This window comes from Loxodonta africana, chromosome 19 (assembly GCF_030014295.1).
Source record: "Loxodonta africana isolate mLoxAfr1 chromosome 19, mLoxAfr1.hap2, whole genome shotgun sequence".
Classification (NCBI taxonomy): Eukaryota; Metazoa; Chordata; class Mammalia; order Proboscidea; family Elephantidae; genus Loxodonta; species Loxodonta africana.
In genome coordinates, this window is record NC_087360.1 from 48,235,001 (window position 1) to 48,254,329 (window position 19,329).

Genomic DNA, 19,329 nt, shown 5'->3' on the forward strand with positions numbered 1-19,329 from the left:
GAAGTGTAGTATTTGTCCCTTTTTATTAAAGTTAGCTATGTGACTGTAATGGTTAAGGTTGTGTGTCAACTTGGCTGGGCCATGATTCTCAATGATTTGGCAGTTATAATATAGTTTGGCAGTTATGTAATACTGGAGTCAACTCCTGACAAGATCTGTTATGAGCAGCCAATCAATTGAAAGGGAGTTTCATTGAGGTTGTGGTCTGCATCCAGTATATAAATGGGTGTTTCAGCAAGGCTCTCACTCTGGATATTGCATCTGCCTCACCATCATCTGACCTCCAGTTCTTGGCACTTGAGCTAGCATCTTACCTGCTGATCTTGGAATTCATCAGCCTCCACAGCTTGTGAGCCAGCAGCCTGCCATCTGACCTGCTGATCTTGGGTTCGGCAGCCCCTACAGCTATGTGAGTCAGGAGAAGCATCCAGCCTGATACCTGACCCACAGACTTGGGACTTGCCAGCTTCTACAACTTCGTGAGCTTTTTCTTGAGATAAATCTTTCTTTTGCTCTGTCCGTATATATTTGTGTGTGTGTGTGTATACATATGTGTGTGTGTGTGTGTGTGTACGCTTCACTGGTTTTGCCTCTCTAAAGAGCCCAACCTAAGACAGTGACCTAGGTAGTATGAGGACAACCATCAGACCATGACTCAGGAGACTATTCACCAATGTCTTAGTCATCTAGTGCTGCTATAACAGAAATAGCACAAGTAGGTGGCTTTAACAAAGAGAAATTTATTTTCTCATAGTAAAGTAGGCTAAAAGTCCAAATTCAGGGCATCAGCTCCAGGGAAAGGCTTTCTCTCTGTTGGCCTGCTCATCAATCTTCCCCCAGACTAGGAGCTTCTCTGCACAGGGACCCCAGGTCCAAGGGATGCACTCTGCTTCAGGCACTGCTTTCTTGGTGGTATGAGGTCCCCACTCTCTGCTTGCTTCCCTTTCCTTTAATCTCTTGTAAGATAAAAGGTGGTGCAGGCCACACCTCAGGGTAACTCCCTTTACATTGGATCAGGGATGTGACTTTAGTAAGGGTGTTACAATCCCACCCTAATCCTCTTTAACATAAAATTACAATCACAAAATGGAGGACAACCACACAATACTGAGAATTGTGCCCCACCCAAATTGATACACATATTTTGGGGGGGACACAATTAAATCCATGACAACCAAGATTTGTGCTTCAGGAGTAGCAAAGAGCTTCTTCCAGAAGGTTCAGGGGCTTGGAGGAAGAAGAGCAAGAAAAGCAGATAAAAGGCAATGCTGTAGAGGAGTGGGAGAAAGGGCGTAGTCATGGCTCTGGGATTAAATGGATTTGTTTCTTCTGGAAGGCCAGGATACTTGGCAGAACAAAATGGAAAGTAGAAATGGATTAGTGAGGAAGGCATCTTCTAGGTACCCACTGACTGCAAATGAAGTGGTGCTCGTCCCTGGTTTGTAGTCTGCACATTAAATAATATCATATATGATTTTTGCTATTAATTAAGGCTCTTTCCATAACTACAGTTTAATAGTCTGTGCATGCAGGGACTTTGGACTGTCCATTTAATGCAGATCATGCTAAACAGATGAGATGGGCTAATGCTAAATAAAGTGAGATACCCCAAACAAAAACTCTTGTGAAAGAGGAGATGTGTGACTTAGGATTATTTTTGACTGCAAGCAAGCTCCAATAAACCTAACAAACAGTGTTTAAATGGTAAGGCACATAACAAGTGTCAGGATAGGCAGTTCAGGGCTAGTGAGGTGCTATCAGGGAATCAAGCTCTCCCCTCTCCCTGTCTGCCAGGCTTAGAAATGCCTGCTGTGCCTCAGCCACTACACTCATTCCAGGCAGGAGGAAGAAAGAAGGCAAAGAGGTCCCACTTCTGCTCATGTTTCATTGTCCACTGTTGTCAGAACATGGTCACTCCTGGCTACAACAGAATTTGGAACATTCATTTATACCTTTCCAAACCCTATATTAAACTCACTGCCATCTAGTAGATTCTGACACATAGCAACCCTATAGGACAGAGGAGAACTGAACCACAGAGTTTCCAAGGAGCAGCTGGTGGATTCAAACTGCCAACCTTTTGGTTAGCAGCTAAGCTCTTAACTACTGCGCCATCAGGACCCTATATTAGACAAAGGGAAATGAAAAGTAGATTTGAAGTGAGCTAACCTACCATATTTGCTACAGTTGGGTTGAAACAAATTTTAGAGTCCTTTTTTTTTATAGTCTGCTTTCATAATGATTTACAGCCTTTGAAACCCGGGGGGGGGGGGGCGCATTTCTACTCTATCCTATAGGATCACTATGAGTTGGAATCAACTCCACGGCGATAGGTTTGTTTTTTTTTTTTCTTTTTGTCTGTCTCTCCTCTGATTACAAACTCCTTGGAGGCAGGGGCACTTGTTTAGTCATCTCAAAACAAACAAGCAACACTAGAAACCTAATACATGTTAATGTTCAACAAATATTCATTGAATTAATGTCTCGTTGATGGTAATGTTTGGAAATAGCCCTAAAGCTGAAAGCTGATGGCCAGCATGAATACTGAAAGCCACATAGCAAAGGCTAGGGTGAAATACCTATTTAAACAGTCATTTATTTTTACCTAAGCCTACTACTCCTCTATGATGCATTGGTGGTTTGATTCCAGGCCAATACACCTCATACACAGCCATCACCCACCTGTGGGTAAAAAAAAAAACAAAGCCATTGCTGTCAAGTTAATTTTGACTCATAGTGATGCTATAGGGTAGAGTAGAACTGCCCCACAGAGTTTCCAAAGAGAACCTGGTGGATTTGAACAGCTGACTTTTTGGTTAACAGCCATAGCACTTAACTACTACGCTACCAGGGTTTCTTCCTATCTGTTGGTAGAGGCTTACATATTGCTGGATGCTGAACAAGTTTCAGCGGAGCTTCTAGGCTAAGATGGACTGGGAAGAAAGGTCTACAAATCTACTTCAGCCAACAAAAGCCCTATGGATCACAATGGTCCAATCTGCAACTGATCATGGGGATGGCACAGGACGGGACAGTGTTGAATTCCATTGTGCACAGGGTCACCATGAGTCTGGGGCCGACTTGACAGCAACTAACAACACAAACCTACTCCTGAAAGGACTGAAGTTATGTTACATAATTAAAACAATTCAAAATAAGACAAATCAAGATTTAAACAAGGTAGAATTATCTGAGAACAGCTTAGGAAGAAGTGCAATCACTTTGCAGGTTAATATAGAAAAATACTGAGCATGAGCCATGCAAAGTGGATGGTCAAGCATTAAGAGGGGTATTTGTAGCTATAGTTTCTGGACATAATGGAAATGTGATAATGCTAAATGAGAAAGGACAAATAAAGGCAAAGAAGCCACATAATGGAGCCTAATGTGGGCATTGAGGCTCCATAATGGACTGTGGCCCAACCAAGATCCAGTAGCTGAAACAGTTTCCTCAGTAAAGAGGTCCATGTTCACAGGAAGATATCTGATGAGTGCCTTGTTCTCCTCTGTGCTTCCTCTCACTGGTCTGGGAAAAGACCCCCACCTTGAGGGATTCAACAAAGTTTAAGAATCTACTATGTGCCATGCATGGTGATAGGTGTTTTCACATATCTCGTGTCATCTGATTTATGAGGCAGCAGATCAGTTGGTAAAATTAATTTTAGTTCTGTACTGGCCTGCCTGAATATTATGCTAGGAACAGGCCTGGACAAAGAACGCAATGAAGCTGCCTTGAATAAAAATAACAAAATAATATAATTATTTGGTACTTGAGTTTATAAAGTACTTTCACTAACACTATCATATTAGTTCTCAAAACAAATGTATCTTGCTAATGAATAATATACTGCAACACTCCTTATATTCAGCATTGATTCATTCATCCATTAAACCAGCATTTATTGAACGTAGGGTGACCTCTGACGTTTGCAGGCCTAGGGCAAGAATATGAACAGAGCCCCGCATACCATATGTCTAAATATTTAAACGTTATAAATCAAGCTAACAAACTGTTAAATAAAATATTGTTTCTTTCTAACTTGACTAGTATATCTTCATAAGAGCCTGGAAATCTGGGTTCAAATTTAGAATTCTTGGGCTACTTAGAAAGCCCCCTGGCCCTGATCCACCCCCCTTCTCTTTCTGCCCCTGACCTGGTCTACACTACAAGGGGCTTTGCACACCTATACACAGACACTGCTATCTGCATGTTCAAGCTTCAGCCACCCTGTCCGCCGAGTGTCCCCGTCAGCTATACCCCAGACCTCAGGGTGAACATACTGACAACAAAGGACACCCTCAGTAAGACTGATTCACAGAGAAGCCTGGAAATGGGCTAGGAACTTGGGCATGGGAATTCCAGGGTCTTAGGTACCCCGAGAAAGGACTATTGGGAGGAGTAACAAGGCCTGAGGGGTCACATTGCCTTGGCCCCATGGACTTCTCACCATGGGGCAGGGAATGGCCAGAGAAGAGGCAGAGCCAGGCTGTCACCGGTGAGGGCCGGACTGACAGTGCACATTTCAGGTATCAAGGGCTATCTAGGTGGATCCTGGTCTCAACCATACAGAACACAGCCCCTACCCGGAGAAGGGGTATGCAGTTGAGAACTCCTATTGAACCCTGAACCTAAGGATGATTGCTGTTACAAAAGCCAAGTATTTTACTTCATGGGAAAGATACACATTTGTGAAGTGTATGTTTTACTAGAGAAATCAAACATACAAACCATTATTTATTATACAAAATAAAACAAGTGCCATAATAAAGGTGAGAGCAACGGGCTCAATAGCTGAAAGAACAAATTCTCACTGAGACACTGGTGGAGGTTTCTTTGAGGAGATAGGTGACTAGGACTTGGATAAGAGTCCCCGAGTGGCACAAATGGTTAAGCACTTGACTACTAGCTGAGACGTTTGTTGGTTTGAACCCACCCAGAGGTGTCTCTGAAGATAGCCCTGGCGATCTGCTTCTGAAAGGTCACAGCCTTGAAAACCCTATGGAGCAGTTCTACGGTGTACACATGGGGTTGCCAAGAGTCAGAATCGACTTGATGGCAACCAACAGGATTTGGATAGACAAAGAAAGTTGGGGACAAGGAGGGAGTTTCTTGGTGAGAGAATAACATGACTTAAGATCATCCAGTTGTTAGGACCTGGTACATCAAGAAATTACAATTCATAAGGAAGACAAGGGGAGAAATGGCTGAGTTGGCCAAATCATAACACTGTCTGAGTCCATTCCACAAAGGGCCAACAGCCCTGAACACTTCCCTGAACCCTGAGGTCTTCACTATATTACAACTCCCAACAATAATTATCTGAATTTAGACTTCACATCATTAAGGAAAGATTAGATTGTGATAAGAATTTCACAAATAAAAATTTGCACTCACTGAGTTAAGTTCTATTAACAGAACAATTCACTTGAACGGAAGATTCATTCTCCAAAACTATATGAAGAATTACTGAATCCCCATCTCTCTATCTGCATTGCACACACAGACAGGCTGGGCCTCAAACTTCCAGGCAGCCATAAGACTGCTAGGGATGAAGCGCATACCCACTGGCACCAACGACTCCATGGATGCTATGTTATCTGTGATCGAGCCAGACATACAAGACGCTTGCACAGTGCTGGCAAAGTGAAGGCCATTATTATTATTTACATAACACAAGTGGTAAACAATAACAATAGATTCCCCAAGGTGAAACGATTACCCTTCCCTATAATACCCATATTCATTCTTATGTAGCTGGGTAGCCGTGCCGTGGTTCAGGTCAGGTGCTGTTTTCATGTCACTGGTGCCTCCACCTACCACCACACTGCCTGGGGAGCCTACATGGCTTGAGAGGCTTACGCTTTGCCACTGGGCCTCGCTGGGCCTTGCCTCACAGGCAGAAAGATCCCTGCACGGGATTTTCTGAGCCTCCGCCACTGGGTCTTTCTAGGCCTCTGCTGCTTGCTCCCACCATGCTACCTACGTCCACGGGGTTCTCTCTGTTGCACTATGCTACCTGGGCCTGCGCTGCCTGAGGTCCCCCATGGCTCCCTCCCTGCTGCCCAGGGGCGAGGCATATTGCACAGGGCACACTCAGGCCTCTGCCGTGCACGAGCAAATGTTACAGCTCTTTACCCAAACCAAACCAAACCCATTGGCCGTCAAGTCAATTCCAACTCATAGTGACCCTATAGGACAGAGTAGAACTGCCCCAGAGAGTTTCCAAGCAGCAGCTGGTGGATTCGAACTGCCGACCTTGTGGTTAGCAGCCAGGCTCTTAACCACTGCGTCACCAGAGCTCCACTATAGCTCTTTAAAACAGACAAACCTCTTCCCTCTTGCCCCTTAAACCTTTCTAAGAGGTGCTGAGGTACTCCACCCTCTTACCCAATTTCCATCACCCATTGCTCTCCATCTAAATTGCTCTGCTCCTCACTGATCCATATTGCCAATCTACCCTCACGCTATTGAAACATCATTGCCCTGTGTCCTTCTCTTAATGGCCAAGCTCCAAATTCTCAAGGAGTTAACTGAGCTAACTGGCTAATCTTATAAGCTAACCCATGCAAATATGCTACTGAAGACTAGATAGCTCTTTTCCTGATAACACATGTATACTTAATTGTATTAGCAAAGAGCAAAAAATAGAATTCATCCATAATCCTATTACCCAAATATACCCACTGTTATGCTTTTTATAGTAGGCACTTCCAGGCTGTATGCAACAGAAAAAAAAAAAAAAAAACCCGTTGCCGTCAAGTCGATTTCAACCCATAGTGACCCTATAGGACAGAGTAGAACTGCCCCACAGAGTTTCCAAGCAGCACCTGGTGGATTGGAACTTCCAACCATTTGGTTAGCAGCCGTAGCACTTAACCACTACACCACCAGGGTTTCCATATGCAACAGATAAGTAGATATATTTTACTTAGCAAAATAGGATCATGAAAAACAAACTATAACTTGCTGTTTTCACAACTGTATTAGTAATGCTTGCTTCATTGCAAGTAGTAGAAATAAACTTCAAAATAGCTAAAGCAAAAAGGGAAAATAAGGCATGAGATGGAATTCAAGGAAAAACTTAACAGCCAGGCTGCCAGAGTGGCAGGAACAAGGGCCTGGCTTCTCCCTCTCCCCCATCCGCCCTTGCGTTCTTGGTCTCTTTCCCCACATCTCTCTCAATGTCTGCTCCATCCTTCACTAATAATGAAAAAGTTTATTTGTGTTTATATCTCCTTTCTCAGGCCTAATGTTAAATACTTTTCTTTGTCTTTTTTTTTTTGTTACTTAGATTTTCTTAGTGGTTTGCCTTTGCCCCCTTTTCAAAGAACCAGTTCTTGGATTGTTTTAAATCACTTCTACCATTTTCTGTTTTAGAGTTTTTTTTTAACTTATTGAAATTTATTAATTTCTTCCTTCTAGTTTTCTTGGGTTTATTTTGTTATCTTTTTTCTCTTCTCAGTTATTTCCAATCTTCCTTTAAAAAAAATAATAATAAAAGGCACATGTGAATGAAGTTTAATCAGGCACCTTCTCTAGATGACATTCAGTCTTCACTTTCTGACTCAAGTAATGACTGATGTGGGATTGCCGAAGGACATTTGAGAGGCAGCTAATGTGGAAGCTTCTTACCGGTTGGGCTCCTGAACACAGACTCAGAGTTCTTCAGATTCTACTTCCTCCTTATGGTTCTGGAAGGTTCTGAATTTAAAAAGGAAATGACACTAGCAATTATCGCAGGTCTACTATTTGCCATACATTGTGCTAGTCACATGGATACATCTCCACAAAGGAAGATAACGTTATCTCCGTTTTACCAAAAGAACTGTATATGGTGACCTAGCTACTTACATGGAGCCCTGGTGGCACAGTAGTTAAGAACTCAGCTGCTAACCAAAAAGTCACAGTTCGAATCCACCAGCCGCTCCTTGGAAACCCTATGGGGCAGTTCTACTCAATGACAACAGGTTTTTTTTTTAACCACTTGCACAGCTAGTAAGTGACAGAGTTAGAGGGTGAACTACTTCTCTAACTCCAAATTCCAAAATAAATAAATAAATAAAAATTCTTTCCACTATCACATGACATCTTCCAAAGAATTCTGAAAAAAGACACAATAAAACCATACAGGAAATACCTCCTTAGAGCAGCACTGAGGCCAGTAAAACTTTTTAGAGTACTTATGTTTAAGGTTTTTTTTATGTTTAAATCTCAGGCATCGAAAAAGCAAGTATTTTGTATCTGTGTCTATACCCACCTCCAAATATATAGATAGAGGTCTCTGTGTATAAAATAACCATCTGTCTTTCCATCCTCTCTCTCTCTCTCCGTATTTTTCTTGATTTGCTGATAAGATGAGCTATGAGGATGCAGTAGAAGCAGCTGTTTTGGAAATATTGCCTTTTCTTTGTTCTGAATGCTATTTAAACATTGGCAGGGGGCCTCATTAAAGATGAATCGTTGAATTAGCAAGTAGTGTTGTAGCTAGAAGAGACAGCATGTGCTCCTGTGGTGAAAACAGATTTGCACAAAGGAGGGAAGGTTCTGGGGTGTGTGGGGGCGGGAGGTAGACAGAGGATGAAAAGGCCAGAGACATGGCAAAGTCAAGTGCTTTACAGTGTTCTCCAACCTGTCCCCTACAGCAGGGAGGCAGAAGAAGGCAGAAAGGGGGCTGTGAGAAGCTCCATCTTTTTAAATATGAAAGAGAAAACGGAGCCCATTTCCCCCACTTTATACTGACTGGTATCCTGTAGTCTCAAATATTCTAAGACTTGGGCACCAATACTCCTTTGTACTATGCCAATAGCACTACTTACCAAAAAAAGGAATGAATGAGTCTAAGATAATCTCTCTCCCTGCTCTCCTTCCTTCATGCCTTCTCTGTATCTGGGAGATGGCAAAGAGGTATTAGCAGTTTTATTTCTGTGAATCTGTGTCACAACTTCTACAATGTTTTCTCACATTACAGTGGCTTCAATTTACCTATGGGTTTAGAAATGAGACAGTCATACTAATGGGGACTCCTGTGGGATTGAATTACCTAACCCATGAGGTGAGCAATTGTCCTGGATACTCTCTGAAGTTGAGACTAACCCCTCAATAGCGTTTCACAGAGGGTGTCATGTATTCTTTCCCTTGAATTTTTGATGCCTCTGAATTTGAGGAGGTAGAAGGGAAGAGTGGGAAATAGACTAAGGAAGAAGGGGTAAAAGGAACTAACCATTACTGATTCTCTAACACATATTGGTTGCTGTCCTAGGGGTAATGACATACATTGTTTATTCCTCACAGAAACTCTGACTAGAGAGTTTTAGTCCCATTTTACAGGCAAAGAAACTGAGACTCAGAGAGAATAACTTGCCCAAAGTCACATAGCTTAAAAATAGCACAGCTAGAACTCAAAGTCAGATCTGTCAGACTCCAACACTGTGCTCTTGATCTGATAATTCTCATACTCACGGATATGCTCAGAAAAAGAACTTGTGTATATGAAGCAGTTGCCTAAATTAAGAATCCTTAAAGACCTCGTCTCCAATTAACTCTTCCCCATGGGCTGAGACTCTAATAGGAACTCATCTTGCTCCCTTTCTTTAACTCTTGCAGTCCCAGATCCTGAGGCCACTATCTGTTTGGGCAGAAAGGCAGAAAGTACAAAAGAATCAAGGTCGGAATAGCCAGGGCCTCAATAGCAGAGGCATCCAGAACTGTTCCACTTGCAGGATTAAGCTTCCTGCCTTGCTGACCTTCTGGGCTCCAGACCTTTAGCTTCTCCCAGTCCCTAACACATGCTCCCTCCCCTACCAACCTGAAGGAAACCTAGTGGCGCAGTGGTTAAGAGCTCAGCTGCTAACCAAAAGGTCAGCAGTTTGAATCTACCAGCCCCTCCTTGGAAACTCCATGGGGCAGTTCTACCTTGTCCTTTAGGGTCATTATGAGTTGGAATCAACTCAACAGCAACGAGTTCAATTTTGGAGCCCTGGTGGTACAGTGGTTAAGAGCTTGGCTGCTAACCAAAAGGTTGGCAGTTTGAATCCACCAACTGCTCCTTGGAAACCCTATGGGGCAGTTCTATTCTGTCCTATAGGATTGCTAAGAGTCAGAATCGATTGGATGGCAACGGGTTTGGGTGTGTTTTGGTTTTGGTTTTTACCAACCTGGCTACCCTCTTGGGTTTCCCCTCCAGAAACCCAGGCACTCAAAGTACAGACAGGGCTTGATCTACAAAGAACAGAGTGAGTAATCTGTATCAATCACCTGAGTTGAGAGAATGCCGGACAAGGACCCCTGTCCCAAAATATCAAGCATACTGTCTATCATGCTCCCTTTATATCTCATAGGCTTGAGACTAGCAGCCTTTGGGTAGTGGTATCAAGCCCTGTGTGTTTATCTCAGTGCAAACACAGCTGTGAGACAGATCACACCTCAGACTTTCATCCAGGCCCTTGGTTCATCAGAATTGAGCTGGGGTTATTGAAGTGGCTGAAAACAGAGACACAGACCAAAAGACAAATCTTGATTTCCTCACAATTGTGCTCCGAGATGGCCCCACTAGTTACAACTCTCTTTTGAGGCTCAAGCATGAACCCCAATCAGTATTACCAGTCTGTTCTCAACAGCAGCAGGAGTGAGAGTGGAGGGTGCAAAGGAAACTCTCTGTTGCCTCTGGTAGCAAAGCCTTCACAAACCTGTGGAACTCTCTTCCCTTTGTCAACTAGTAAAGCCCACTTCCGATCAGCAGCGTCAGCGACTTCAAGGCCCTTTAATCACGCCCACACCCCACTCAGGTCATACCAAGGAGCCAGGAAACACAGATGACTAGCTTGCCAACCGTTCAACAGAAATATCCCAAATGGCCCTGCACATCTGAAACCCTAAGGCCTTCAGTGGATGCAACTCAATGTATTGCCTCTGATTCTGGGACTTTCTGCTTTCTGCCATTCACAGGTATGCTTTTGAGGGCTTTTCTTTCTGCTCGCCCACTGCAGAACTCCTATCCCTGAACTCTCTCTTTTCAGGCTACCCAACACTTAATGGTGCTTTCTTGGGGCTCCAGGTGCAGACCGGCCAGGAGTCTGCCTTCCCCCAAATCCTGGGGAGTTAACAGAGTTTCCTGGCTACTGTTTGTTATGATGTTCTTACTAAAAGATATTCTAAGAAGGACCTCTCTGCTCTGAGTCTGTGCACTCCTTGAAGCTCACTGCCCTTTATCATCTGAAATGTAAAATGAAACCATGCAATATACTCCTCAGACCAAAGTAGAGAGATTTAGGTTGAGTCTTAGTTCTTAACACTTTATTAGCTGTGTGACCTTGACAAGTTTACCTGTTTGAGTCTCAGTTTATTCATCTTGTAAATGAGAGGCAGTACTACACAGCCCAGAGTACATCTTAAATGTACTTAAACACATCTGACTCAGCATAAGCCTTCTGGTTTGTTTGTTGGTTGGTTGGTTGGTTTTGAGAGTAAACTACGTATTTAGGAATTTTGCTGAGGTTATGTAGTAGAAATAGGGAAATTATTTGTCACAGCTTTGGTAGTTGGTATAAAGATGGAAAAATCAAAATGTTCTCCTTTTGAAAGCAAGTACAGTATTAAACTTGTCCTTCGATTTCTTTACCTGAAAACCTTTCGCCTCTGTGTCTTGAGTTCACTATTGCTTTAATTTTTCTCAGTGTTTCAATAAGTGCTTGCTCTTATTTTTGAAATGCAACCAACTCATTTTCTGTATATAGGGAGAAAGGAGAAGGAAAAAGGTCACATACATAGAAATAAGTATACACATTTATCTTCTTTCATTTTAGATTGAATACCACATAACTTTACAGCCAGTAATAAATGAAGGTGCAACTTTAATCAGGAGACATGGAAAGGGGAAACAGTTGATGATTCAAATGAAAAGGCTTTACCAGTGACCAAAAGCATTCCAGGATGACAATCTTGCTCCAGCTGCACTGTTTTGTTGCTCCTGTAAAGAACTTGTCTCTCATAAACTGACATTGCACGACATGTCTGAGCAGACAGGCCTTCGGTTAGGAAGGTTTTGTTTCATACTGTTCAGTACTTCTGCAGGTTGGGTCATAAAGAAATTTTTTTTTTTAAATTGTACCAAGAAAAAATGTACTAGAAACTATTGATTTCTGTTGTGCTAAAGCCCCTGACATTCTGGTGCGATGAAGATATTGCTCTGGACCCTATGAGCCTTCTCATACTTCTCTTCTGCTTATGACGGTCTCTGAGGATGGTATTAAAGATATTGTAGTTCCCACTTTCTGACTGTGGGATATCAGCAGGGTCTCTCCTGTGTAAAGAATAATTATCAGCACTGCTGTTACCTCTAGTAAGTGTGTAATTACATGCTCGGTTTTGTGGGCTCTAGGCTGTGCAATTTTAAATTATACAATAATGTCAAATTCTCTCTCATACACTCTCCTCCCCCCCCCCCCACACTTTTTTTTTTATTTGAAAGGGGAGGTGGTAGTTTTTTTGTTTTTTTAAGAGACAGAAGGAGGAGAGAGTGTGAGAGAGCCTTTCTACCCACACCGGCAGAATTGACAGTGTGGTAATCAGGGAAGGTCAAATGCTGCCTCTTCACACCAGGATTTCAACCTAAGAGGACACCTCTAAAAACCAGAACTTATTTGGCAGAGAGGGAATGGGGTGAAATGAAAGGGGAGGGGATGGCCTGAACAGGGAGCCAGGAGTAAGGAAGGCAAGGGAGACAGTTGGAGGTGGGTGAATACAGAATCCCCAGCAATATCTCATCCAGAAAATGAGCATGTGGGAAGCCTTGTCTAATCACTGAATCCCAGCCAGAAATTAAAGTAGCAGGAGTGTGCCTCAGTGTGAGGTTTTGAGGCCGATAAGTATCAGCTGTCCACTAAGGAAATTATCCTGACCGTGATAAACAATCTGCGGTGTAAAGGGCAGGCAATCAGAGGTGGGATCAGGATTCATGGTCTCCCCACCTGACCCGCTGAGTGGCCAACCAGCAATGAAGGTTTACGAGCTGAAGATGCCCCAGGCACGTGGGCCGCTCCAACCCTGGGCTTCTGCATCCCCACATGGGGAAGCGTAGCCCTCAAGCAGAGAAAATGGGCCATTTGGACACTAACAGTCCGAGTTCTGGTTCTTCTGGAATCTAGTCCTCTCTTCTCTCACTCCTCTCCTTCCCAGAGCCTCAGGCACTAGGGCCTAGTCCACAACCGTGAAGGGGTGGCAACCTTTCTGTCCACCTCAATCCCTGGGACCATCCACAGAATCCTCTTGGTCAGAACACTGGTTTATAGACACCTATTTTATAATCAATTCAGTCATCCGTGATTTATTCCACAGACCTTTTTAACAACTGTTACTATCTGGCATCTTCCATTCCTCCTACACCTCTAAAAAGGCTGCCCACAGTCCCCAGTCCTGCACCACCCCCATACTGCCCTGTCTCTGAAGGTCTCACACATGCCTCACTTCACCTCTGCCAATCTCCCTACCAACCCTCCTCCCCTCCCCCACATTGGCCATTGCTTCTGCTGTCCTCATTTCTTTGTATTACCTATGTGCCTTGAATATCCCGGATGTCCAGTACATATTTGGTTGAGAACACAGCAACCCACATTTCACAGATGAGAAAAACAGGACCAAAGAAGCTAAGTGACTTGCTCCAGGTCACAGAGCTGTCTAGTGGTAGAACGACTAGAACCCAGGTCCCCCACCTACCTTCATGACTTATTCCAATTTCACCATACTGCTTCTGCAAACACCAAGAATAGAAAATGCCAATAATCTCAAGCAACTGAAAGAGTTGGACTGACATAGGAGACACTGCACATAATAATAATATCTAACATTTATGTCTTATTTGATCTTCACAATATTCCTTTTAGGTACATATTACTATTATCGCTATACAGATGAGGAAACTGAGTCACAGAAAAGGAAGGTAACTTACTCTGGCCCCTGGGTAGTTAGGATTTGAACTCAGGTTTGCCTGACTCCAGAATCCACATGTTTAACTTCTATGCTTAGGGCTTCCACAAGGTACATCAGTATTATGTTGAGCTGATGGTTAAGAATAAGTCCAGGGCCTTCAGTGAATATTTCTCTCTTTGTCTGTCCTGCTTTCTTTCATCCTGCAAAGTATAGTTCACTAATTCTCTCCTGCACAGTCCCAGATTGATTTTTTTTTTGTTGTTTGGGGCAGTTCAAGTGCATGGTCATTAAATCATCTCAAACTGACAAGGAGTCATTCAGCAGGCTTAACAAAAGCTAGGTTTCCATCTCCGAATGCATAGCCTGTCATCAGACTCTAACACACTTCCTCCTCACAGTCCATCCATAAAGCTTCCTCAACCTGAAACAAGATAACTATATCAAGAGATTGCCAACCAAAACAGATTGGGTCAGATTGAGTTTCTGAATTTAATCATCACATTCTGTGGTTCTTTTACTCCCAGCAGTTTCTGTGGAATGTGATAAAGGTAGGCAACTGGAGCTGGGCAAACATCATTTAAAACCGTAAACAACAATCTCTTGCATTTAAATAAATCTTTTCATTTCATAGTGCTTTCACATATATTATCCCAGTTGATACATCATCAACCCTGTGAAAAGAAGAAGGCAGTTATTTTTATTCACCTCTATTCCCACCCAACCACCATCATTTGCAGAGAAAACAGAGACAAAAAGAGATTTAGATACTTGGTAAAAATCCAAAAAGGAATGGAAGACTGGATCCAGAACCCTGGGAAGTATTGAATATCATATGACTTCTCAGAAATGACCACCCTCTACCTGTGTATAGCGGTGTGTAGTTTACCCAACACCAGCACATTCATTATATCATGTTAAAGAAAAATGACTAAAGCTCAAAGAGCTAAAGTGACCCTTCATGGAATGCAGACAGTGTGGAATTAGGAAAACCCACAAGAACATTTTCCTACCTGCCACCTCATCCCAGTGCTGTCTCCAATCTATGTACTATTTTGAAGACCTTATCCCAGGTTGATTTTTTTTTCCTTTTATTTCTCCTGCCACTTTTATCTGCAACTCTGACCTTCAATGATAACATTTCTCCTGCACATGTCTTATTGACTCTCCTTTGTAGGTGACTTTTCATTTATCCCTAGCTGCTCTTAAAGTTTTATCTTTAATTTTGAGAAGTTTGATTAGAATATGTCTTGGTGACTTTCTTTTGGGATCTACCTTGTGTGGGGTTTGATGACCATCTTGGACAGATATCTTTCACGATATCACGGAAGTTTTCTGGCAAGAAATCTTCAACAATTCTCTCTGTATTTTCTGTTACCCCCTCTCCCTGTTCTGGTATTCCAATTGCTTGTAGGTTATAATTCTTAGGGTTCCTTCATTTTTTTTTTTTAACTCTTTTATCTGATTTTTCCTCAAACATGTTGATGTCAAGGGTTTTATCTTCAATCCCCCTAATTCTGACTTCCATTTCCTCAATTCTGCTCTTATGACTTTCTCTTTAGTTGTCTAATTCTGAAATTTTATTGTTAATCTTCTAGATTTCTGTTTGCTATCTCTCTATGGAGTCTTGCAGCCTATTTGTCATTATGCTCTTCTCTAATCTGCTTAAGTTTCTCCAGTGCTTTGTCTGTGTGTTCCTTGGCTTGTTCTGCGTTTTGCCTGATCTCTTCAAGAGTTCTGTGTATTAATCTTCTATGTTCTACCTCTGTAATTCCAGGAAATTATCTTCACCTGGGAGATTCCTTGATTCTTTGTTTTGGGAGCTTGCTGAAGCCATAATGGTCTGCCTTTTTATGTGATTTAATACTGACTGTTTTCTCTAAGCCATCAATAAGTTATTGTATTTACTTATTTTATGTTTTCTTACTGTGTCCTAGCTTCTTGTTTTGTTTTGTTTTGATATACCCAAGTAGCAATCTAGTTTTATTATTGGTGCCTTTGTAGCTCTAATGTCCTGTCACCAGGTGGTTAGAGCTGTTACTAGGTATATGAGCCCAGGAGTCTCTTTACTTTTCTTGTACAGATTCAGCTCGGGTGTTCACATAGTTGGTCACCAAGTGTGTGGTGCAAGCTTTCACCTATAGTCTTAGATGAGCAGGGGTGATTGGTGTAGGCACAGGTATCTGGCTGCAGTAGGGGGCCACGCACTGAGCAAAGCAGGGGGCTGACTATTGCCCCTGAGTGTCTGTGAGGAAAGCATGTCTCTGTTCCCTAGAGCACGTGGGTGAGTGGATTTTGCTGTCGGACTATCAGCACCCAATACTGTTGGCCGTAAGGCCTGGGAGGCACCATTTATCCTTGGACTCCTGTTGCAGGTGACTAGGTGTCATGGGTGGAGCTACCAGTCCTCAGGCCCCTGATGTGGGTAGGTGAGGACCCTGCTTAATAGGCAGAGCAGTGTCAAATGTTACAGACCTGCCTTTCCACCATATAGCTGAAACAGTTGAAGTTAGATTTCAGGCATATACCCTGTTATACTGTGTTAACGAAGGCCTGCCCTGCTGCAACGGGCCCATATAGGTCTATAAAGGGGTGAAAGGCATTCAAAGTACATGGACCCCTTATGCTTGTACCTAGGCTAAGGAGCTGTTTCTGTCCTGAGTTCCTGGCTTAGAGGAGCCAGCAGATTATTTTTTCTCTGTTTGTTAATTTGTTCCCTCTCCAAGGCCAGGAGAATGGCTCAGGGCATGTGACACATCCTACTTCCACCCAGGAAAAGTGGCTATCACTGAAGCCAGCCTGGGACCTAGTGCAGAGGGGGGAGAGGTCAGGTAAATGGGAGAGTTTTTTTTTTCAAAGGGGTGTTTTTTGGTTCGTGTGGTAGATTAGACACATGTACTTACCTTTTGCCAAGAGCACCACTTTTTGTTGATTCTGGAGGTGTGGGTGGACTTTCTGTTACTCAGTCTCTCCCAGTGTGGAAAACTCATCCCGAAATGCCACTGCTTGCCTTGCCATGCTCACACCAGCGAATCCGGCCTGCACAGTGCTGGTTCTCGCCAGGTCAAGTCTGGCAACCCCTTGCTGCTTCTGAACTATCTCTCCCTCCCCCTGGTGCTCAGTCTGATTCCTCAACTTTGCCTTTGATATTCAGGGCTCCTAGATTGTCATATATAATTGATTCACTTGTGTTTTTGGGTACATCTTGTAAGAGGGACAACAGGAAGCGCCTGACTACTCTGCCATCTTGGCCCCACCTCCTCTCCTGCATGTGTAATACAGGAAGATGTTACCTTCACAGTTCATATGATATAAACTCAGACTAATTATTAAATCATATCCCTAAAGTTTGAAAATCAAATCAATGCTTTAAAAAAAGAAATAACAGTGCTGGGAAATTTTGAAGTTACGAGAAAAATGGCCATCTAATACAACTATTGGTCTCTACTTGTATGGAACAAAAGAGAATGAAGAAAACTAAAGGCTATAAGAAGACATTTTTTCATAGGACTAATAGCCCACACAAACCACGGCCTTTTCTAAACTGAGACCAGAAGAACTAGATGGTGCCTCGCTACCACTACCAACCATTCTGGCCTCAGACATAATAGACGTTCCAGGATAAAATGGGAGAAAAATGTAAAACAAAATTCAAATACCTAAAAAAGGTTAGACCTACTGGACCAATAGAGATTAGAGGAATCCCAAGACTATTGCCCTACAGATACCCTTTGAACATGAAACTGAAGTTATTTCTGGAAGTCACCTTTCAGCCAAATAATAGATTGCCTTATAAAATAAATAATAGTGCTCATGAGTAAAGTGCTCCCTTAAATAATCAACTATATGAGACCACACAGTCAAGATTTACCCAAAAACAAAGATGAGAAGGCGAAGAGGGGAAAGGAAGCTAGACCAATGGAAACAGGATAAAGAGAACGGAAATAATAAGAATGCTAATGTTGTGAAAATTGTAACCAATGTCATGGAACAATTTATATAAAAATTTTTAAATGGGAACCTAATTTGCTGTGTAAACTTTCACCTAAAACACTATAAAATATTATTTAAAAAAAAAAAAAAGGAAAGAAAAAAGAGGGGACAGTTCCTATCACCAAGGAGGCTGCAGACTAGTTGAAGGGAAAGAGGCAGTGATGGTTCAGTGGTAGAATTCTTAACCTTCCATGAGAGAAATCCAAGTTTGATTCCCAGCCAATGCACTTCATGGGCAACCATCGCCTGTTTTGGGTGTTGCTATGATGCTGAACAGGTTTCAGTGGAACTTCCAGACTAAAACGGACTAGAAGGAAGGTCAGCAACTGAAAACTCTATGCACGTTCTGATCTGCAACAGTCATGAGGATTGCACAGGACCAGGCAGCATTTAGTTCCATTGTCCATGGCAGCTAACATCAACAGCGAAGTAGTTAGGATTTATATAAAAATGCAAGAGAGTAGGAGAGGTCCCAGTGAGTACACAAGTGGTACACTACTAGACCTTCAGGAATATAATGGTGAGCAGGAGAGACCCAATCCTGCCCTCCGGGGAGAGGCAGTCTGGGATCAAATCTTCACTCAAATAAATACAGTTACAAACGTGCTAAGTGGGATGAAAGACAAGTATGGGGCACTATGAGCGCTTATCAAAGGGGATCTGATCTATCTGGTAGGTCTGGGAAGATCTGAGATCTGAAGGGGATATCAGAGTTAATTAGGCTCTATAGGGAGTAGGGAGGCTATGCATAATAGGTGGAATGCATCCCAGAGGAAGGGAAAACCACTTAGCCTGGTGATCTTAGAAGTCTGAGGAGATAAGATCGGAACTGGATCTTGAAGAATGGGCAGATGTAGAAAAGGGGTAGGTGTAGGAGCCATTTCTGGAGAGAATAATGATTCCAGTGGAATACGAAAGCAGTAAAACACAAGTACTTCTAAAGTGTAGTATTATACTGGTATCCTGTGAAGGCTGTGCAAGCCCTATTTCCTGACAATAGCAATATGAAGGTGTCCTTTTATATCCATTTTCTTTCTCCTTGTCCAACCGCTCCTCTACCACCCTAACTTACCTATGCCACCAAGGACAACCTAAACTTTTGTCAAAAGTACCTCAAAGTAAGTTCACAGTGAAGCTGGTTACATGAGAAGGGCAAGGACCCAGGCACAGTCGATGGAGGGAAGCAGGACAGATGTCCAGAAAGCATGTGACTAATAGACATTCAGCTGGGGAAAAGCATGGCCACAGGGAACCTGGAACCCACAAGGGCTGGAGTTCCAGGCATACCAGGTAGCAGAGAGCAGACCCCACTGGGGACCTGAGGTTCTGGACAGGACTCCAGTTCCCAAGGGAGAAGCCAGTACCTGTTGCCAAGTAGATACCAACTTGTGGCGATCCATGTGTGTCAGGGTAGAA

General features: G+C 42.9%; 1 long non-coding RNA gene across 2 annotated transcripts; it reads right to left on the bottom strand.

The window, feature by feature from the left end:
• Positions 1–7,601: 7,601 nt before the first annotated feature.
• Positions 7,602–15,992, bottom strand: LOC111751275 (uncharacterized). 2 transcript variants are annotated; one of them, XR_010318628.1, is made up of 6 exons: positions 13,943–15,992; positions 13,711–13,744; positions 11,618–11,722; positions 8,817–8,886; positions 8,258–8,484; positions 7,602–7,701 (listed from the first exon to the last, which is right to left on the bottom strand). It is a non-coding gene; the product is annotated as an uncharacterized LOC111751275 (long non-coding RNA). The 2 variants fall into 2 exon arrangements; XR_002786356.2 differs by lacking the exon at positions 13,711–13,744 and having other exon boundaries at positions 13,943–15,595.
• Between the last annotated feature and the right edge of the window lie 3,337 nt (positions 15,993–19,329).